A 22,837-nucleotide genomic window follows, 5' to 3' on the forward strand; every position below is an offset into this window, starting at 1 on the left:
CGCTTCCTAGGTGTGGCGCGCTGCAGACAGTCAAAGGGATTGTTCCCTTTCATTAAAAGTTAATCCCCGGCTGCAGGCTATTAGAAAGCAACTAACCGCGCTGTACTCACCCTACCCGGGTCTACCGGTGAGTCTCGCCTATGCTCCCGGCCTGTGGCATTGGCCGTGAAGCTGACGTTCCGTCGACAGCGCTGCAGCCGATCAGTGAGGTCAGTGGCTCTGAGTGGGGCGTTCTGTCTACAAGACCTTTTAAGGAAGCCAGCAAAAAAATTGAAGAGAAGGGAAAGCACAAAAGGACCTGGTCTTGCTGAGCGCTGGAAAGGGCAGCCGGCAGCCAGACTTCAAAGTAGAAAAGCAGCAAGTGAGAGGTTTGTCTCTGCCTACGGCCACACCACCCTGAACACGCTTGCTCTCATCTGATTTCGGAAGCTAAGCAGGGTCAGGCCTGGTTAGTACGTGGATGGGAGACCACTTGGGAATACCAGGTTCTGTGGGCTTTTGCTTTTTCCTTCCTTCCACCAGCAGGGGGCACTCTCTTCTATGCCTTTTTTCCATTCCCTTTCACAAGTGCACACATTCATTCTCTTTTCTTTTTTTCATTTGCTTTCTCTCTTGCGCTATTTCATCTCTGCAAAATACCAGCATCCTTCTGATCACCGTGGGCCTCCAGCATTGTTGCTTCTTTACTTTTAATACTAGGCTCCTTTTCACCAGGACCAGCGTCTCCCGCGTGGCTGGAGGCAACCACCGGTAACCCCAAGCAGAAGACCTTTGCAGGCAACACAACCCTCCCCCCTGAAGAGCAGCTCAAAGTCACTGGCAACCATTTCACCCTCTTCCTTCATTCACCCCTGGACGTCTCGCTCCGCCCCCAAGTTATGGGTCCAGCTTGCTCTTTCTGTCACATTACCGCGATGAAGGGTTTAGCCTGCAGGAGACCCTGTGCCGAGACATTTTTGAAGACACCTGATGTGGCGGGTGAATCACTGCTAAACAAACCACACCTGTAGGGACGGCACAGATTTTGCATGGACCCTTCGGAGCCCGCCCCGTCACGGCCAGATTGCTCGCTTTTATGCACACGCCCGGACTGACTGGCGTGAGTGGGAGTAGTGGTTCCACGGGACCATGAACTGGAGAGTGCCTGGAGGAGCGTGACTAAGTATCTGGCCGATCCGACCAAGGTGGCACGACGGCATACGACGCCAGTGCACCAAGGAGAAACCGGGCAGAGGGACCAGGTGCTACTCCAGGTCAAACTCCGGACACGGGGGTTGACCCACACAGGGATTACTGGAACAGGCAGGTTAGGCTGGCACAGACTGGTGGATATAAGCGAACACGGCAGGTATGCAGACGGGTGGATACAGGCGAGTATGCAGGCGGGGAGGTACTGGCCGAAAGGACGGGCTGGAGCACAGAGAGGACAAGACCCAGTACAGACTGGGTCACAGAAACAGAACCGCAGATGCAGTAGACAAAAACACAGCAGAGAGGGAATGCCCGAAGCGGTGGGCAAGAGCAGAGCAGGACGGGACTGCCGGAGCAGTGAGCGCAAGCAGAGCAGGACAGGACTGCCGGAGCAGCGAGCAGATGCAGAGCAGGACGGGACTGCCGGAGCAGCGAGCAGAAGCAGAGCAGGACAGGACTGCCGGAGCAGCGAGCAGATGCAGAGCAGAAACCGCAGGAGCGGCAAGCAAGGCAAGAGCAGAGTGGAAACCGCAAGAGCGGCAAGCTAAGCAGGAGCAGAGCGGAAACCGCAGAGCGGTAAACAAGGCAGGAGCAGAGCGGAAACCGCAGAGCGGTAAACAAGGCAGGAGCAGAGCGGAAACCGCAGAGCGGTAAACAAGGCAGGAGCAGAGCGGAAACTGCAGAGCGGCTAAGTAGGCAGGAGCAGAGCGGAAACCGCAGAGCGGCAAACAAGGCAGGAGCAGAGCAGAAACCGCAGAGCGGCAAACAAGGCAGGAGCAGAGCAGAAACCGCAGGAGCGGCAAGCAAGGCAAGAGCAGGGCAGAAACCGCAAGAGAGGCAAGCTAAGCAGGAGCTGAGCGGAAACCGCAGAGCGGTAAACAAGGCAGGAGCAGAGCGGAAACCGCAGAGCGGTAAACAAGGCAGGAGCAGAGCAGAAACCGCAGAGCGGTAAACAAGGCAGGAGCAGAGCGGAAACCGCAGAGCGATAAACAAGGCAGGAGCAGAGCGGAAACCGCAGAGCGGCAAACAAAGCAGAGCAGGGGGGACAGGGCTCTGTTCACACGGAACAGACAGGAAGAGAAAGGCAGAGCCAGATACCCACAGGGTACTTGCAGTGAAGTAGCGAGTGGACCACAAACTCACAAACGGGAGTACAGAGACAACAATCAGGAGTTAGGTACGAGTTCAGACTCTGCAGAAAAAGGAAGGGAACGGACATAGAGGCAAAACAGGTAAAGGATAGGAGAGAGTTCAGACTGGAACTGAGTGTACGGAGGAGACCGACACTGCAGTGGGATACAGGAGCGGGTCTGGGAATACGGCCCCCAGAGAGGCGGGACGAACAGGCAAGGAGCGTGTTCAGACAGGACAGACAAGATACAGGAGCGGGTCTAGGTAATCGGCCCCTAGTAGGCGGGAGGAACAGGCTAGGAGCGTGTTCAGACAGGACTGGAAATACAGCCTCCAGGAGAGGCAGCAGGCAAGAGTACACAGACAGGACTCAGTTCAGACACGGGAACTGATACCGCAAGGCAGGAGACATAGACAGGACTCAGTTCAGACACGGGAACTGATACCGCAAGGCAGGAGACAAAGACAGGACTCAGTTCAGACACGGGAACTGATACCGCAAGGCAGGAGACATAGACAGGACTCAGTTCAGACACGGGAACTGATACCGCAAGGCAGGAGACAAAGAACGGGACCTGGCACCTTCAGAGTGCAAGCACACACTGAATGAAACACTATGCTCAGGCAGGGATAGATGGGAGCAGCTGAGCTATATACCAGGTGACAGACAGCAATAGGCTAAGGACGCACAAGGGGTGTGACCCACAGCAGGTACAAAAAGCAGGAAGTGATCGGGCGCCGCCCTTAAGCAGCAGAAACAGACACAAACAGACAGCATGGAGGGAAGCCAGAAAGACATTCTGGACAGGAGATCAAGTGCGCGCTCTTGCACAGTGGGAGATGGTCCACTATGCAAGGACGCCGCCAGGTATGTTACAGTACCCCCCCCTTACGCCCCCTCTTCTTCAGGCCTGCCAGAATCTCCCGCAGGGAATTTGAGGGCCAATTCTTCCCTTCGAAGAGATCACTTCCACTGTCCACCGGAAAAACTGGTCTCCTCTGGGTAGCTAGGATGCTACCTCCCATCCAGCCACCCTTAGCAACAGACGAAATGGGTGGAGTACCAGGAACAGCACACAAGGAAGTCTCACTCCACATACATTCAGGGGGCATCCCAGAGGGTACAGGAGACAACTGGAAGTCCTCCACCGGGTTGGAGGGGGACAGAGACTTGGGGGTAATCTCTGCTTCGAGGTACATCTTGTCAAGCTCACAGGAAGAAATAGACGGGTTATCAGGTACAGGATGAGGAAAAGTCACTGCCTCTTTGTTATCTGGTGGTACCCCGGAGGATTCAGGAAACAACTGGAGGTCCTCCGCCAGGTCAGAAGAGTGCAGAGGCTCAGAGAAAACATCTGCTTCAGAGTACACAAGGTCGGACTCACTGGACGAAGCAGGCGAGGTATCGGGTACCGAGTATAGGAAAGTCTCTGTCCATTCACCACCAGGTGGCGCCCCGAAGGGTTCTGGAGACAACTGGCGGTCCTCCGCCTGGTCAGAGGGGTGTAGAGACTCACGGGTAACCTCTGCTTCAGAGTACACTAGGTCGGACTCACTGGACGAAGCAAGCGAGGTATCAGATCCAGGATATAGGAAAGTCTCTGTCCATTCACCACCAGGTGGCACCCCGAATGGTTCTAGAGACAACTGGAGGTCCTCTGCCTGGTCAGAGGGGTGTAGAGACTCATGGTTAACCTCTGCTTCGGAGTACACTAGGTTGGACTCACTGGATGAAGCGAGCGAGGTATCAGGTACAGAGTATAGGAGAGTCTCTGTCCTTTCGCTACCAGGTAGCACCCCGAAGGGTTCAGGAGACAACTGGAGGTCCTCTGCCTGGTTGGAGGGTTGTAGAGACTCGGGGGTAACTACCACTTTGGGGTACCCATTGTCAGGCTCACAGGACGAAGCGGACAAAGTATCGAGTACCGGGTGTAGAGAAGTCTCTCTCCATTTGTTATCGAGTGGTATCCCGGAGGATTCAGGAGGCAACAGGGGGTCCTCCACCAGGTAGTAGAGGTGCACAGACTCTGAGGTAACCACAGCTTTGGAGCATCCTTGGACATGCACACCGGTTAAAGTGGGTGAAGCATCTGATGCCGGGTGCAGGAAGTTCTCCTGTGTGGAGTCTGGATGGGCAGAAGTCTCTTAGGGCAGGAGAACTGGTGCACTACCCACGCACATTACCCGTTGGGGCTTCTCCGGGATACAGGGAGATGAAGCTTCAGTAGGGACTTCAAGGTTGGGGTCAGGAGGTCTCAGGGAGGACAGACCCTGGCGTGACGGCTTGCCTCTACGACTAGCACGTCTGGACTGCCTCTTGAGGTTGGGAGAAGTATTCCGGAAAGCGTAGTCACCCTGTGAGGATTCTGGGTGGGCAGTAGTCTCATTGGGCTGGAGGACTATTGCGCTACCCACACACATTACCCATCGGGGCTGCTCCGGGATATTGGGAAGTGAAGCTTCAGCAGGGGCTTCAGGGTTAGGGTCCTGGAAGACCACACGAAAGGCCACCAGAAAGGCCTGCAGGTCAAGGACGACAGGATCCCATGCTTCCCATAGGGGGGTGACCCATTTCAAGGCATCACCCGCTAGGTAGTCAATCATAAAGGCCACTTTAGCCCAATCGGAAGGAAAATAGAGAGGGTAGGCCTTAAAGTGTAGCATGCATTGCTCCACAAATGCACGACACTGTCTTGGATCCCCATAGTATCGTGGCGGATCCGCAGGAACGAGAGCTGATAGATCAATCTGGACGGTGCGTAATTCGCCTGGAACTCAGCTAAGGGAAAAAAAAATTTATCTATTTATTTTTAATACATGTATTCACTAGAAAACGTCTCAGAGAGCGAAGGCCGTGGGGCTCAACCGGAACCATGGCCTGAGCATGCTGTTATGCACATGCCCGGACTGACTGGCGTGTGCGGGAGTAGTGGTTCCACTGGACCATGAACCGGAGAGTGCCTGGAGGGGCGTGACTAAGTATCTGGCCGATGCGACCAAGGTGGCACGGCGGCATACGACGCCAGTGCACCAAGGAGAATCCGAGCAGAGGGACCAGGTGCTACTCCAGATCAAACTCCGAACACGGGGGTTGACCCACACAGGGATTACTGGAACAGGCAGGTTAGGCTGGCACAGACTGGTGGATATCAGCGAACATGGCAGGTATGCAGACGGGTGGATACAGGCGAGTATGCAGGCGGGGAGGTACTGGCCGAAAGGATGGGCTGGAGCACAGAGAGGACAAGACCAGGTACAGACTGGGTCACAGAAACAGAACCGCAGATGCAGCAGCCAAACACAGCAGAGAGGGAAAGCCCGAAGCGGTGGGTAAGAGCAGAGCAGGACGGGACTGCCGGAGCAGCGAGCGCAAGCAGAGCAGGACAGGACTGACGGAGCAGCGAGCAGATGCAGAGCAGGACGGGACTGCCGGAGCAGCGAGCAGAAGCAGAGCAGGACAGGACTGCCGGAGCAGCGAGCAGATGCAGAGCAGAAACCGCAGGAGCGGCAAGCAAGGCAAGAGCAGAGTGGAAACCGCAAGAGCGGCAAGCTAAGCAGGAGCAGAGCGGAAACCGCAGAACGGTAAACAAGGCAGGAGCAGAGCGGAAACCGCAGAGCGGTAAACAAGGCAGGAGCAGAGCGGAAACCGCAAAGCGGTAAACAAGTCAGGAGCAGAGCGGAAACCGCAGAGCGGCTAAGTAGGCAGGAGCAGAGCGGAAACCGCAGAGCGGCAAACAAGGCAGGAGCAGAGCGGAAACCGCAGAGCGGTAAACAAGGCAGGAGCAGAGCGGAAACCGCAGAGCGGCTAAGTAGGCAGGAGCAGAGCGGAAACCGCAGAGCGGCTAAGTAGGCAGGAGCAGAGCGGAAACCGCAGAGCGGCAAACAAGGCAGGAGCAGAGCAGAAACCGCAGGAGCGGCCAGCAAGGCAAGAGCAGGGCAGAAACCGCAAGAGCGGCAAGCTAAGCAGGAGCAGAGCGGAAACCGCAGAGCGGTAAACAAGGCAGGAGCAGAGCGGAAACCGCAGAGCGGTAAACAAGGCAGGAGCAGAGCGGAAACCGCAAAGCGGTAAACAAGTCAGGAGCAGAGCGGAAACCGCAGAGCGGCTAAGTAGGCAGGAGCAGAGCGGAAACCGCAGAGCGGCAAACAAGGCAGGAGCAGAGCGGAAACCGCAGAGCGGTAAACAAGGCAGGAGCAGAGCGGAAACCGCAGAGCGGCTAAGTAGGCAGGAGCAGAGCGGAAACCGCAGAGCGGCTAAGTAGGCAGGAGCAGAGCGGAAACCGCAGAGCGGCAAACAAGGCAGGAGCAGAGCAGAAACCGCAGGAGCGGCCAGCAAGGCAAGAGCAGGGCAGAAACCGCAAGAGCGGCAAGCTAAGCAGGAGCAGAGCGGAAACCGCAGAGCGGTAAACAAGGCAGGAGCAGAGCGGAAACCGCAGAGCGGTAAACAAGGAAGGAGCAGAGCGGAAACCGCAGAGCGGTAAACAAGGCAGGATCAGAGCGGAAACCGCAGAGCGGCAAACAAAGCAGAGCAGGGGGGACAGGGCTCTGTTCACACGGAACAGACAGGAAGAGAAAGGCAGAGCCAGATACCCACAGGGTACTTGCAGTGAAGTAGCGAGTGGACCACAAACTCACAAACGGGAGTACAGAGACAACAAGCAGGAGTTAGGTACGAGTTCAGACTCTGCAGAAAAAGGAAGGGAACGGACATAGAGACAAAACAGGTAAAGGATAGGAGAGAGTTCAGACTGGAACTGAGTGTACGGAGGAGACCGACACTGCAGCGGTATACAGGAGCGGGTCTGGGAATACGGCCCCCAGAGAGGCGGGACGAACAGGCAAGGAGCGTGTTCAGACAGGACAGAAAAGATACAGGAGCGGGTCTAGGTAATCTGCCCCTAGAAGGCGGGAGGAACAGGTTAGGAGCGTGTTCAGACAGGACTGGAAATACAGCCTCCAGGAGAGGCAGCAGGCAAGAGTACACAGACAGGACTCAGTTCAGACACTGGAACTGATACCGCAAGGCAGGAGACATAGACAGGACTCAGTTCAGACACGGGAACTGATACCGCAAGGCAGGAGACAAAGACAGGACTCAGTTCAGACACGGGAACTGATACCGCAAGGCAGGAGACATAGACAGGACTCAGTTCAGACACGGGAACTGATACCGCAAGGCAGGAGACAAAGAACGGGACCTGGCACCTTCAGAGTGCAAGCACACACTGAATGAAACACTATGCTCAGGCAGGGATAGATGGGAGCAGCTGAGCTATATACCGGATGACAGACAGCAATAGGCTGAGGACGCACAAGGGGTGTGACAAACAGCAGGTACAAAAAGCAGGAAGTGATCGGGCGCCGCCCTTAAGCAGCAGAAACAGACACAAACAGACAGCATGGAGGGAAGCCAGAGAGACATTCTGGACAGGAGATCAAGTGCGCGCTCTTGCACAGTGGGAGATGGACCACTATGCAAGGACGCCGCCAGGTATGTTACACTCGCCACCAAGCGATCCTGAGAAAGGCTGGACGGGCGATGGATCAAGCAGCGTCTACTGGCAATACCACCTTGGATACGCCCATTCTCGTCTGATCTCGGAAGCAAAGCAGGGCTGGGCTCAGACAGTACTTGGATGGGAGACCTCCTGGGAACACCGGGTGCCGTAGACCATTTTGATAACGTTTTGCCCTACTGCCCAGCTCGGCTAGCATGCAACGGCGCCTTGCCGGACACCGACCTTAAGTAACTTAGATGATGGAAGCCCCAAGGCCTCTGAGCCAGTTGGCAGCTAAGTACGCTACCCCGCCGACTTTACGCAGGCCTGACACCGAGCTCCTTGTCACGGCAAGGAGTGCTTATTGACTCCGCAGCTCGCCGTGTGGAAATGATGGCATTAAAAGCACCCGGGGCCGTGAAGGGGCCAGGCTTTCAGCAGGTGCCCAGGGAAGGTTTTGGATGCCGGCCGCCTAGCGAGGGCCAGCAGAAGTAACATGTTTCTTTGCAAAGAAGCTTGTGTAACCAAGCCAGACGGCTGACAAAGAGCTAACCTCAGTGCAAGGAAGGTGCGGAAGGTGGTGAAGGGATTGGGGAGGGGGGGTGATTCCTGATAGGGCCCTGAAATCATAAAACAGGCAGGAGAGTCTGACGCATGGTGACGGAGAGGTTGTAGGGGCAGATAGGGGGTGTTGTCACGTGCGAGCACGTGTGCATGCTGCCTTGTGTGTGAGAGTGCGCTTCCTAGGTGTGGCGCGCTGCATACAGTCAAAGGGATTGTTCCCTTTCATTAAAAGTTAATCCCCGGCTGCAGGCTATTAGAAAGCAACTAACCGTGCTCTACTCACCCTACCCGGGTCTACCGGTGAGTCTCGCCTCTGCTCCCGGCCTGTGGCATTGGCCGTGAAGCTGACGTTCCGTCGACAGCGCTGCAGCCGATCAGTGAGCTCAGCGGCTCTGAGTGGGGCGTTGTGTCTACAAGACCTTTTAAGGAAGCCAGCAAAAAAATTGAAGAGAAGGGAAAGCACAAAAGGACCTGGTCTTGCTAACACTGGAAAGGGCATCCGGCAGCCAGACGTCAAAGTAGAAAAGCAGCAAGTGAGAGGCTTGTCTTTGCCTACGGCCACACCACCCTGAACACGCCTGATCTCATCTGATCTTGGACGCTAAGCAGTGTCAGGCCTGGTTAGTACTTGGATGGGAGACAGCCTGGGAATACCAGGTGCTGTAGGCTTTTGCTTTTTCTTTCCTTCCACCAGCAGGGGGCACTCTCTTCTATGCCTTTTTTCCATTCCCTTTCACAAGTGCACACATTCATTCTCTTTTCTTTTTTTCATTTGCTTTCTCTCTTGCGCTATTTCATCTCTGCAAAATACCAGCATCCTTCTGATCACCGTGGGCCTCCAGCATTGTTGCTTCTTTACTTTTAATACTAGGCTCCTTTTCACCAGGACCAGCGTCTCCCGCGTGGCTGGAGGCAACCACCGGTAACCCCAAGCAGAAGACCTTTGCAGTCAACACGACCCTCCCCCCTGAAGAGCAGCTCAAAGTCACTGGCAACCATCTCACCCTCTTCCTTCATTCACCTCTGGACGTCTCGCTCGGCCCCAAAGTTACGGTTCCAGCTTGCTCTTTCTGTCACATTACCGCGATGAAGGGTTTAGCCTGCAGGAAACCCTGCGCCGAGACATTTTTGAAGACACCTGATGCGGCGGGTGAATCACTGCTAAACAAACCACACCTGTAGGGACGGCACAGCCTTTGCATGGACCCTTCGGAGCCCGCCCCATCACGGCCAGATTGGTCACCACCAAGCGATCCTGAGAAAGGCTGGCCGGGCGATGGATCGAGCAGCGTCTACTGGCCATACCACCTTGGATACGCCTGATCTCGTCTGATCTCGGTAGCAAAGCAGGGCTGGGCTCGGACGGTACTTGGATGGGATACCTCCTGGGAACACCGGGTGCTGTACACTATTTTGATGACATTTTGCCCTACTGCCCAACTCGGCTAGCATGGAACGGCACCCTGCCGGACACCGACCTTAATTAACTTAGATGATGGAAGCCCCAAGGCCTCTGAGACAGTTGGCAGCTAAGTACGCTACCCCGCCGCCCTTCACGCAGGCCTGACACCGAGCTCCTTGCCACGGCTAGGAGTGCTTATTGACTCCGCAGCTCGCCGTGTGGAAATGATGGTGTTAAAAGCGCCCGGGGCCGTGAAGGGGCCAGGCTTTCAGCAGGTGCCCATGGAAGGTTTTGGATGCCGGCCGTCTAGCGAGGGCCAGCAGAAGTAACATGTTTCTCTGCAAAGAAGCTTGTGTAACCAAGCCAGACGGCTGACAAAGAGCTAACCTCAATGCAAGGAAGTCAAGGAAGGTGCGGAAGGAATTGTGGAAGGGGGGGGTGATTCCTGCTAGGGCCCTGAAATCATAAAACAGGCAGAAAAGTCTGACGCATGGTGACGGAGAGGTTGTAGGGGCAGATAGGGGGTGTTGTCACGTGCGAGCACGTGTGTATGCTGGCTTGTGTGTGAGAGTGCGCTTCCTAGGTGTGGCGCGCTGCAGACAGTCAAAGGGATTGTTCCCTTTCATTAAAAGTTAATCCCCGGCTGCAGGCTATTAGAAAGCAACTAACCGCGCTCTACTCACCCTACCCGGGTCTACCGGTGAGTCTCGCCTCTGCTCCCGGCCTGTTGCATTGGCCGTGAAGCTGACGTTCCGTCGACAGCGCTGCAGCCGATCAGTGAGCTCAGCGGCTCTGAGTGGGGCATTCTGTCTACAAGAACTTTTAAGGAAGCCAGCAAAAAAACTGAAGAGAACGGAAAGCACAAAAGGACCTGGTCTTGCTGAGCACTGGAAAGGGCAGCCGGCAGCCAGACGTCAAAGTAGAAAAGCAGCAAGTGAGAGGCTTGTCTCTGCCTACGGCCACACCACCCTGAACACGCCCAATCTCATCTGATCTCAGAAGCTAAGCAGGGTTGGGCCTTGTATTAGACATTACTTTATTAAATATTAATGTGTTTTCTCAATTGAGATATTGAACTCAAATAAAATCAAATGAGAATTAAAAAATGAAAAAATAGAAAAATAAGAAGTATAAAGTAAGAATAAAATTTTAAAAATGAAAAATAAAATTAAGAGTAAAAATAAGAATAAAAATAAAAATAAGGCCTTTAAATTTTAATGACAAATGCAGAGTAATTATATTCTCCATAAAAAATACCCTTATATCTCCATTATCTGGATGATTTCATATTTGTCATAACCTTGTACCACCAAAAAATATTAAATTATGCAACTTTGCATGTAATACCCTTCTTAATTATACCATAGTACCTTATTATTATTTCTTCTTTATTAAAATGTGTGGAAAATAAGTATTGATCAAAAGTGATTATGTAATCAGGATCAAAAACACATTTTCCCCCTTAATACCAAAAATATTATTTTATAAAATTTATGTATATATCAGAACCAAATTAAAAATAATTATTCTTCTAGAAATATTGTGCATAAATTTCATATCGATGAGTAGCATAGATTTGACTAAAGAGAGGTGTGTACCTATTTAGGTAACCATTAAAAATAATATTATAGTTATTCAAGAATATTATCATGTGGAAAATTATTCTAAATATAAATTTGCTTTGTAAACCATTTTGATGTGTGGTTGCCCTTATCCACTATTAGTTAAATCAAGAAATAATAATTATTAAAGAAATATAGAAATATATATGTAGATAATACCTAATTATGTATTATAATTTCCTCAGAATTAAATATATTTTTGTACCTTCACATAAAGAAACATTTTTTTTTTCAAACATACAAACATACGAGGCCTCTGTCACATCAATCACACTTAGCAGCTGCTGATTTACTCATCTGTCACCTTCACTCTGACATTCACAGATCTGTTCAACTCAAACATTCCACATATGAAGTTTTAGATATATATATATTTAACCCAAAATTGTTGTATTCCAATTTATTAATGCGCATTGCCATATCAATTGAATATCTTTATATTTCTTTGAATATTCCCAAAGTACATATTATATAATATGAGAGTAAGTCACTGGAATTTCAGACACTTGAAAAAACTCTTGTCTTAGATTCTTTTTTCACTGGCTGCCCGGTCTTAAGTTACATCAGTTGAAAATAGAATGAATGGGATCCTATACTATTAGCTCAAAGTTCAAAGTCCGCAGCTGTCACACGTCATGCTGTAAAGCTACTTTAATTTGCACGAACACTTCTTGCACAGAAAATATTAGCAACACAAAAGAATTAATAAGTATTACATATATATTATAGTTCAACTAGATATATTGTTATTATTTTAAAATGTTATACACATAAAATCATGCAATTTTTTCACTTCCTGTGTGAATAAAGAAATAAATCCATTTTAGAGTTCTTTGATCAAATCCTGCTTTGGAATGAAAACTCTAAGGAAATATAAGAAAATAAAATTAAATATCAAATTCATACAGAAACAGAATTATTTAAATATCTTATACATATATTGGTTGGTTCTAATGTAATTCAAAATATTGCTACTTAAATTTATATATATGAAGTTCTAATTTATTAATTAATATATATATATATATTTTATAAACGTATATATAAATACAATTATACGCAATCTCTACTTAGACAAGTGTATATAGATATATATATATATATGTACTATTAGAAACTATGTAACTACAATTTTACTGTATAAGATTATAAATAAATATTGAGACATTGTATTACATTTTGATACAACATTATAATTGCAGTTTTTCCTTAGCTACTCCCTAAACCAAAACTTCTGTCTCTCTCAAATATCCCCAGGATCGCCCTATTTAGGAAAGTCATTTTTCTATCCTTCAAAACCTCAGAGAACTGCCTGTTGTTCTGTCCACATTCCATGACGTCACTGTGAGTTGGTCGTCTCACCTGTCTCTGTCCATCAGTTTCAGCCATTTTCCTTTTTAGAGAATCACAGTTCTGACTGAGAATTAACTCATTCTGTGGAGAGATGGATCTTTGCACTGGCTGATATGGCTTATAACATATATGAAATCTTCTGCGTATTTGATAGAGTTCACTATGGGGATGACTCAGTCTAGGAGAGTTTGATATTGGATTTTGGTAAGATTTTACCTTTCCTGGTTTTATAAATTTAGCTTGATTTATTTTCTTTTCACGATTCTCATGTTTTCTAACAAAATCCAGCATCTGCGCACATTCAAATAATGAATTTTTTTGTGATGCCATAACTTGGGACACTGAATTTAGGAATTTGAATTTTTGTACAAAAGTTGTTATCATATGTTGTACTTTTCCATTTTTGATGAGAGCTTTGTACAACCGTTCAAATATGGACATGAATGTATATGTACATTCCTTCCTACCAATCCTTAGTTTCTGCAGATCTTCTATGTTGGGAAAATCCTTTGTGACACAATAAATCAAATATCTTAATCTGTCCGAATCATTTTCCCATCCATTAGGAGAGTCATTTTCACAGGGCATTAAATGTAAACGTCTGGACAATGTCACAGGAATCCATATTTTAAATAATTGATTCCTCTCCTCATTGGATAAATCAAACTTATCAGAGAAGCTCTCAAATGTCTCTGAATTTCTACAGGCATGGATTTTGACATCATATTTTGGCATGATTTTGTATAATTTCAGCAAATTTTTCCTCATTTTAATTTGGCATTGAGCCTGGGTAATTCCAGAATTCTCTGATATTTTTAGTGGCTCTTGTACGTCCGTTCCTCCTACGTCACTCACGTCTCCTCCCACATCACCTAGTATGTCGGTTTCTCGTATGTCAGTCATGTCTCCTCCCATGTCAGGTTTCTGTATGTCCGTCTCTTGGTCAGACCCAAGGTCACCTTCAGTTACAGACACGTGTCTTACTTCTTGTTCATTTTCCACATTACAGTCAGAATCAGTATCACCGTCTGACACTTCTACACTATTTTCCTGCTTAGAAATCTCTAACACAAGACTATGAAAAAAATCTACCAAATGTAGAATATTTCTCAATTTCTGTTTGTCTCTATTTACCAATTGAGAAGTTAACTGTAAATTCTGCAATTCACATTCTTTGTATAAACTGAGCCACAAAACTTCTATGTCATCTCCTACATTAACTTTGAAATTAATATTACTTTGTTTAGCAAAAGAAGAAATTATATCCATATTTTGCTTACCTTAAGATTCCTTGGCTTCTCTTTATCAGCACGTCCTGTCTTCAGTTCGTCTGATTCTTTTCCTGTGTGATTCTGTTCCTTGTTAGTACCTCTGCTTCCTGTCTTTCCTCAGTCTGTAGGTCCTTTCTGCTTCTCGTGACAAACTAGTGAATTTACTGACACGTGAACAACAGCTGTTCAGCTCGTCAGGACTCCCCCCTTGTTCACGGAAGAAATTCACTTACTTAATTTAAAAAACAAAAAAACAGGACTGGCTGGCTCACCATTGTAAAATAATACTCTTCCTGTATTATTTTTTTCTACTGAGTACTTCTCAAAGTATCAATATCACGATATTTTTATAAAAAAATGTACCTATTTATTCTTGGATTGTCCATTAAAAAGAATCAGATTGCAGCAGGTACATACAATAATTAGTTATAAAGTAATTGTCCATTTGTCCATAATTAGCTTAATTGTTGAGATTCACCCATCTTTCCTTGGATCCTGGCTGGTAAATCATGTCTTTGTCCAGCATGTTTCCAGGCCTACATGTCATCTGCTTCTCAGCATGAAGATTCTGTGTCTTGTGGGGTGGGCAGAGCAAGAGAGCCCCCCCTTTCTGTACCATGGGCTTTTATAGCCAGTCGCATGGACACCTGTTCTACATATGGTAGTGAACCAAAAATACACACACAAATAGCGCATGTCAACTAGACATGATGGCTGAGGCATAGAACTCAGAAAAATGATTATCGATTAACATTCCAAATGAATTTCCATAATTAACCATTTAACAGAGACCGCCTGGGAATGCCAGGTGCTGTAGGCTTTTGCTTTTTCCTTCCTTCCACCAGCAGGGGGCACTCTCTTTTATGCCTTTTTTCCATTCCCTTTCACAAGTGCACACATTCATTCTCTTTTCTTTTTTCATTTGCTTTCTATCTTGCGCTATTTCATCTCTGCAAAATACCAGCATCCTTCTGATCACTGTGGGCCTCCAGCATTGTTGCTTATTTACTTTTAATACTAGGCTCCTTTTCACCAGGACCAGCGTCTCTCGCGTGGCTGGAGGCAACCACCGGTAACCCCAAGCAGAAGACCTTTGCAGGCAACACGACCCTCCCCCCTGAAGAGCAGCTCAAAGTCATTGGCAACCATCTCACCCTCTTCCTTCATTCACCCCTGGACGTCTCGCTCCGTCCCCAAGTTACGGGTCCAGCTTGCTCTTTCTGTCACATTACCGCGATGAAGGGTTTAGCCTGCAGGAGACCCTGCGCCGAGCCATTTTTGAAGACACCTGATGCGGCGGGTGAATCACTGCTAAATAAACCACACCTGTAGGGACGGCACAGCCTTTGCATGGACCCTTCGGAGCCCGCCCCGTCACGGCCAGATTGCTCGCCACCAAGCGATCCTGAGAAAGGCTGGCCGGGTGATGGATCGAGCAGCGTCTACTGGCCATACCACCTTGGATACGCCTGATCTCGTCTGATCTCGGAAGCAAAGCAGGGCTGTGCTCGTACAGTACTTGGATGGGTTAACTCCTGGGAACACCGGGTGCTGTAGACCATTTTGATGATGTTTTGCCCTACTGCCCAGCTCGGCTAGCATGGAACGGCGCCTTGCCGGACACCGACCTTAAGTAACTTAGATGATGGAAGCCCCAAGGCCTCTGAGCCAGTTGGCAGCTAAGTACGCTACACTGCCGCCTTCACGCAGGCCTGACTCCGAGCTCCTTGCCACGGCTAGGAGTGCTTATTGACTCCGCAGCTCGCCGTGTGGAAATGATGGTGTTAAAAGCACCCGGGGCCGTGAAGGGGCCAGGCTTTCAGCAGGTGCCCAGGGAAGGTTTTGGATGCCGGCTGCCTAGCGAGGGCCAGCAGAAGTAACATGTTTCTCTGCAAAGAAGCTTGTGTAACCAAGCCAGACGGCTGCCAAAGAGCTAACCTCAGTGCAAGGAAGGCAAGGAAGGTGCGGAAGGAATTGGGGAGGGGGGGGGTGATTCCTGCTAGGGCCCTGAAATCATAAAACAGGCAGGAGAGTCTGACGCATGGTGACGGAGAGGTTGTAGAGGCATATAGGGGGTGTTGTCACGTGCGAGCACGTGTGCATGCTGGCTTGTGTGTGAGAGTGCGCTTCCTAGGTGTGGCGCGCTGCAGACAGTCAAAGGGATTGTTCCCTTTCATTAAAAGTTAATCCCCGGCTGCAGCCTATTAGAAAGCAACTAACCGCGCTCTACTCACCCTACCCGGGTCTACAGGTGAGTCTCGCCTCTGCTCCCGGCCTGTGGCATTGGCCGTGAAGCTGACGTTCCGTCGACAGCGCTGCAGCCGATCAGTGAGCTCAGCGGCTCTGAGTGGGGCGTTGTGTCTACAAGACCTTTTAAGGAAGCCAGCCAAAAAATTGAAGAAAAGGGAAAGCACAAAAGGACCTGGTCTTGCTGAGCACTGGAAAGGGCAGCCAGCAGCCAAACGTCAAAGTAGAAAAGCAGCAAGTGAGAGGCTTGTCTGTGTCTTCAAAGTAGAAAAGCAGCAAGTGAGAGGCTTGCCAGTGCCTACCGCCAATCCACCCTGAACACACCCGATCTTGTCTGATCTTGGAAGCTAAGCAGAGTTGGGCCTGGTTACAAATTGGATGGGAGACCACCTGCAAATACAAGGTGCTGTAGGCTTTTGCTTTTTCCTTCCTTCCACCAGCAGGGGGCACTCTCTTCTATGCCTTTTTTCCATTCCCTTTCACAAGTGCACACATTCATTCTCTTTTCTTTTTTTCATTTACTTTCTCTCTTGCGCTATTTCATCTCTGCAAAATACCAGCATCCTTCTGATCACCGTGGGCCTCCAGCATTGTTGCTTATTTACTTTTAATACTAGGCTCCTTTTCACCAGGACCAGCGTCTCTCGCGTGGCTGGAGGCAACCACTGATAACCCCAAGCAGAAGACCTTTGCAGGCAACACGACCCTCCCCCCTGAAGAGCAGCTCAAAGTCATTGGCAACCATCTCACCCTCTTCCTTCATTCACCCCTGGACGTCTCGCTTCGTCCCCAAGTTACGGGTCCAGCTTTCTCTTTCTGTCACATTACCACGATGAAGGGTTTAGCCTGCAGGAGACCCTGCGCCGAGCCATTTTTGAAGACACCTGATGCGGCGGGTGAATCACTGCTAAATAAACCACACCTGTAGGGACGGCACAGCCTTTGCATGGACCCTTCGGAGCCCACCCCGTCACGGCCAGATTGCTCGCCACCAAGCGATCCTGAGAAAGGCTGGCCGAGTGATGGATCGAGCAGCGTCTACTGGCCATACCACCTTGGATACGCCTGACCTCGTCTGATCTCGGAAGCAAAGCAGGGCTGGGCTCGTACAGTACTTGGATGGGATAACTCCTGGGAACACCGGGTGCTGTAGACCATTTTGATGACGTTTTGCCCTACTGCCCAGCTCGGCTAGCATGGAACGGCGCCTTGCCGGACACCGACCTTAAGTAACTTAGTTGATGGAAGCCCCAAGGCCTCTGAGCCAGTTGGCAGCTAAGTACGCTACCCCGCCGCCTTCACGCAGGCCTGACACCGAGCTCCTTGCCACGGCTAGGAGTGCTTATTGACTCCGCAGCTCGCCGTGTGGAAATGATGGTGTTAAAAGCACTCGGGGCCGTGAAGGGGCCAGGCTTTCAGTAGGTGCCCAGGGAAGGTTTTGGATGCCGGCTGCCTAGCGAGGGCCAGCAGAAGTAACATGTTTCTCTGCAAAGAAGCTTGTGTAACCAAGCCAGACGGCTGCCAAAGAGCTAACCTCAGTGCAAGGAAGGCAAGGAAGGTGCGGAAGGAATTGGGGAGGGGGTGGGGTGATTCCTGCTAGGGCCCTAAAATCATAAAACAGGCAGGAGAGTCTGACGCATGGTGACGGAGAGGTTGTAGGGGCAGATAGGGGGTGTTGTCACGTGCGAGCACGTGTGCATGCTGGCTTGTGTGTGAGCGTGCGCTTCCTAGGTGTGGCGCGCTGCAGACAGTCAATGGGATTGTTACCTTTCATTAAAAGTTAATCCCCGGCTGAAGCCTATTAGAAAGCAACTAACCGTGCTCTACTCACCCTACCTGGGTCTACCGGTGAGTCTCGCCTCTGCTCCCGGCCTGTGGCATTGGCCGTGAAGCTGACGTTCCGTCGACAGCGCTGCAGCCGATCAGTGAGCTCAGCGGCTCTGAGTGGGGCGTTGTGTCTACAAGACCTTTTAAGGATGCCAGCAAAAAAATTGAAGAGAAGAGAAAGCACAAAAGGACCTGGTCTTGCTGAGCACTGGAAAGGGCAGCCGGCAGCCAGACATCAAAGTAGAAAAGCAGCAAGTGAGAGGCTTGTCTCTGCCTATGGCCACACCACCCAGAACACACACGATCTTGTCTGATCTTGGAAGCTAAGCAGGGTCAGGCCTGGTTTGTACTTGGATGGGAGACCGCCTGGGAATACCAGGTGCTGTAGGCTTTTTCTTTCCTTCCACCAGCAGGGGGCACTCTCTTCTATGCCTTTTTTCCATTCCCTTTCACAAGTGCACACATTCATTCTCTTTTCTTTTTTTCATTTGCTTTCTCTCTTGCGCTATTTCATCTCTGCAAAATACCAGCATCCTTCTGATCACCGTGGGCCTCCAGCATTGTTGCTTCTTTACTTTTAATACTAGGCTCCTTTTCACCAGGACCAGCGTCTCCTGCTTGGCTGGAGGCAACCACCGGTAACCCCAAGCAGAAGACCTTTGCAGGCAACACGACCCTCCCTCCTGAAGAGCAGCTCAAAGTCACTGGCAAACATCTCACCCTCTTCCTTCATTCACCCCTGGACGTCTCGCTCCGCCCCCAAGTTACGGGTCCAGCTTGCTCTTTCTGTCACATTACCGCGATGAAGGGTTTAGCCTGCAGGAGACCCTGCGCCGAGACATTTTTGAAGACACCTGATGCGGCGGGTGAATCACTGCTAAACAAACCACACCTGTAGGGACGTCACAGCCTTTGCAGGGACCCTTCGGAGCCCGCCCCGTCACGGCCAGATTGCTCGCCACCAAGCGTGTTACAACTCTCCTGTTAGGTTTTTTTTTGTTTTCTGGTCACATGACCATTTTGCCTATTTAATCCGGCTCCGTCCTCCTGGCTTTGCTGGACTTCATTTGTATTTACTACTGTTGAGCTAGCTTGTTGCTCTGTTGCCGTTCTCTGTTAGTTTTGCTAGGTCTTCTGACCCCTATGCCTTTTTGTTGTGTGTTTGTCTTTGACTGCTACTATTTCTGCTAGGAGGTGTCCAACTTTTCCCAGTCCCTAGATCTTGTAGGGATCCCTCCCTCACATCTATAGGTCTGCGTTCAGACTAGCCGAGGACTTTAGCGGGTCTGATCGCAGGATCAGGTTCCCGTTACATCATAGGGATCTAGTTTAGTTCTATTGTAGGGATAGATCTCCTTTCTTTCCATAGTCTCTGTAGCAGATCATAACAGTAATTCCAGCCATAAAAAAAAAAAAAAAAAAAATTTCTCTAAGGAAAGACCTCCAATTTTCCATCATGGTCTCGGTGCAAGATTTGTCTCAACGCTTGCAGGGACTCTCTCTGGAGGTGACCAAGCTCCAACAACACGTGAGTAGCTGTTCTGGAGCGCATTTTGTGGAACCTAAGGTATGTCTGCCTGATCTATTTTTTGGCAAACAACAAGATTTTTTTTTGTTTTAAAAATGCTTGTCTATTATATTTTCGTTTGAGACCCGGATCCTCTGGTGATGAATCACAGCGCATAGTGATCATAATGTCACTTTTGCGCAAAGATCCTCAGGGATGGGCCTTCTCTCTCCAACCTAGTGATCCGTGCTTTAGATCAGTGGATAGTTTTTTTTCTGCTTTGGCTTTGTTGTACGATGATCCTGATCGTGTCTCATCTGCTGAGTCTGAATTAAGACGTTTGAGGCAGGGATCAGGTAATGTGGAAAAATATTGTTCTCACTTCCGTCGGTGGTCTGCCCAGGTGGGGTGGAACGATTCTGCTTTGAAAAGCTTGTTTCTTGCAGGGCTATGTGAAAGGGTAAAGGATTTACTGATTGCTTATCCCACACCTGGAAACTTGCAGGAGGCAATGCAATTAGCTATACGGGTGGACAGGAGACTGCGTGAAAGGGTTAATGAGAGCAAATCCTCTGCTATGTCAGCTTCGAGTCCTGAGAGGTTCTGTGCTGACAATGGAGAGCCGATGGAAATTGGGGCGATGGCACCCCGCTCTCAGGAAAAAGACCGCCGACTTTCTGAAGGCTTGTGTTTCTATTGCGGAAATTCTGGTCATTTTATTAAGAGCTGTGTGCTTCGTAAGAAGAAAGAAAAAAAAATGGTCAGTCATGCTCGTATTGCCTGTTTAAATTCTAAGGGAGTATTCCTATCTGCCACTACTGCTGCTCAGGATGAATTAATTGAATTTCGGGTATTTGTGGATTATGGATCTACTCTGAATGTGATTGATGGGGGATTCTTGGAAAAACTTAGATTAGAACCTAAAACTTTGTCATCCCCTATTGCTGTGGTTTCTGTCGATGGCTCTCCCTTGAAGAGTGTTACTCACAAGGTCTGTGAACTTCCCCTCACTATAGATGGTATTCATCAAGAGAATTTGGATTTGGTGGTATTGGATAATTTGCCTTCTCCAGTAATATTGGGGTTACCCTGGTTAAAATTGCACAATCCTGTACTGGATTGGTCTACCAATGAAATTAAGTCCTGGAGCCCTAAGTGTTATGACAAGTGTTGTAACGGGCGCATTGCTGCTGTGGATAGAGGGGAATTGCCTGTACCTATTCAGGATTTTTGGAGAGTTTTTTCTGAGGAGGAGTCGCAGGTTTTGCCTCCCCATAGAGACTATGATTGTACCATTGAATTTGTCCCTGGCGCGACTCTTCCTAAGAGTCGTTTATTTAATCTTACTATTCCTGAAAGAAAGGCTTTGGAAGAATACATACAGACAAGCTTGGCCGCCGGTCACATTAGGCCTTCCAAGTCTCCTGTGGCTGTTGGATTTTTTTTTGTAAAAAAAAAAGATGGCGGTTTACGTCCTTGTCTGGACTTTCGTGAGATTAATAAAATTACTGTACGCAATCCTTACCCACTGCCATTGATTCCTGATTTATTTAACCAGTTTGTGGGGGCCAAGTGGTTCTCTAAAATTGATCTCCGGGGGGCATACAATTTGTTGCGCATGAAGGAGGGTGATGAATGGAAGACTGCTTTTAACACTCCTGTGGGTCATTTTGAGAATCTGGTTATGCCTTTTAGTCTCACCAATGCTCCAGCATTTTTTCAGAATCTTATTAATGATATCCTTAGACCTTTAATCGGCAAAAATGTGGTTGTGTATTTGGATGACATTTTGATTTATTCGCCGGATCTGGAGTCTCATTGGCGGAGCGTACGAGAGGTATTAAAGTTATTAATGGACAATTCGCTTTTTGCTAAGCTGGAGAAATGTGAGTTCGCTGTACAGAGAATTAGTTTTTTGGGCTACATTATCTCCAGTGAAGGTTTTGAGATGGACCCGGTTAAAGTTCAAGCTGTGCAGGAATGGCCTAGGCCTATTGGTTTGAAATCGATACAGAGGTTTTTGGGTTTCGCCAATTATTACAGAAAATTCATAAAAAAATTTTCTATTATTGTCAAACCGCTGACTGATCTCACCAGGAAAGGTGCTAATGCGGTTCAGTGGACTTCTGAGGCCATTGAAGCTTTTGTGTTTCTAAAGGAGAGGTTCACCTCTGCTCCCATCCTTATGCAGCCTGATGTGACTAAGCCGTTTTTGGTTGAGGTTGATGCTTCTTCGGTGGGGGTTGGTGCGGTGTTGTCTCAGGAAAACAAGGATGGAGTACATCCCTGTGCCTTTTTTTCAAAAAAATTTTCCGAGACTGAACCTAATTACGATATTGGTAATCGGGAATTGCTGGCGATTAAACTCGCATTTGAACACTGGCGTCATCTCTTGGAAGGTGCTGAATTTCCTATTCAGGTTTTCACTGATCATAAAAATCTGATCTATCTTGATGCTGCCAAGCGCTTGAATGCCCGTCAGGCTAGGTGGGCACTTTTTTTCTCGCGGTTTAATTTTTCCGTTACTTACATCCTGGGTACCAAGAATGTTAAAGCGGATGCTTTGTCTCGCAGCTTTTCTCCCATGGTCGGTGTTGAGGAGGAAGAGGAGACCATTTTACAAGAAGGTGTTGTGATTGCTGCTTTGGACTCCGTTTTGGAGGATGAGATTCTTAAAGCACAGGAGAATGCCCCATCTAACACTCCCCATGGGAGGTTGTTTGTGCCTAGGACCTTTAGGAGAGATTTGTTTGTTGAGTGTCATGAGTCTCGGTTGGCAGGTCATCCAGGAATTTCTGAGACCAAGAGACTTGTGGGTCACAGTTTTTGGTGGCCTGGATGGCAGAAGGAAGTCATTAAGTGGGTGCGCCAATGTACTGTGTGTGCAAGATCCAAGTCTTCGCATGCTCCTGCTGCGGGGTTGCTTTGCCCTCTGGAGGTTCCTAGTGCACCTTGGACACATCTGGCTATGGACTTTATTACTGACCTTCCTCCCTCTGAAGGTTTCACGGTCATCTGGGTGGTCGTGGACCGTTTTAGCAAGATGTGTCACTTGGTTCCCTTCATCAAACTGCCTTGCGCTAAGACACTCGCTAAGGCCTTTGACAAGGAGATTGTCAGACTACATGGTGTTCCTACTGACATTGTTTCTGATAGGGGACCTCAGTTCGTGGCTCGTTTTTGGCGTGCCTTTTGTGACAGGTTGGGAGTTCATTTGTCGTTTTCAT

General features: G+C 49.1%; 7 pseudogenes; all 7 read left to right on the forward strand.

The window, feature by feature from the left end:
- The first annotated feature begins 378 nt into the window (after positions 1-378).
- LOC141269189 (5S ribosomal RNA) lies at positions 379-497 on the forward strand (annotated as a pseudogene).
- A 7,375-nt stretch (positions 498-7,872) lies between these two features.
- LOC141269329 (5S ribosomal RNA) lies at positions 7,873-7,992 on the forward strand (annotated as a pseudogene).
- A 939-nt stretch (positions 7,993-8,931) lies between these two features.
- Positions 8,932-9,050, forward strand: LOC141268238 (5S ribosomal RNA; annotated as a pseudogene).
- Positions 9,051-9,671: 621 nt separating this feature from the next.
- Positions 9,672-9,791, forward strand: LOC141269123 (5S ribosomal RNA; annotated as a pseudogene).
- A 5,678-nt stretch (positions 9,792-15,469) lies between these two features.
- On the forward strand, positions 15,470-15,589 carry LOC141269642 (5S ribosomal RNA; annotated as a pseudogene).
- Positions 15,590-17,312: 1,723 nt separating this feature from the next.
- Positions 17,313-17,432, forward strand: LOC141269516 (5S ribosomal RNA; annotated as a pseudogene).
- A 943-nt stretch (positions 17,433-18,375) lies between these two features.
- Positions 18,376-18,494, forward strand: LOC141268072 (5S ribosomal RNA; annotated as a pseudogene).
- The last annotated feature ends 4,343 nt before the right edge of the window (positions 18,495-22,837 follow it).

This window comes from Phyllobates terribilis, unplaced genomic scaffold (assembly GCF_046119375.1).
Source record: "Phyllobates terribilis strain yellow unplaced genomic scaffold, ASM4611937v1 Scaffold_4__5_contigs__length_816908805, whole genome shotgun sequence".
NCBI lineage: Eukaryota > Metazoa > Chordata > Amphibia > Anura > Dendrobatidae > Phyllobates > Phyllobates terribilis.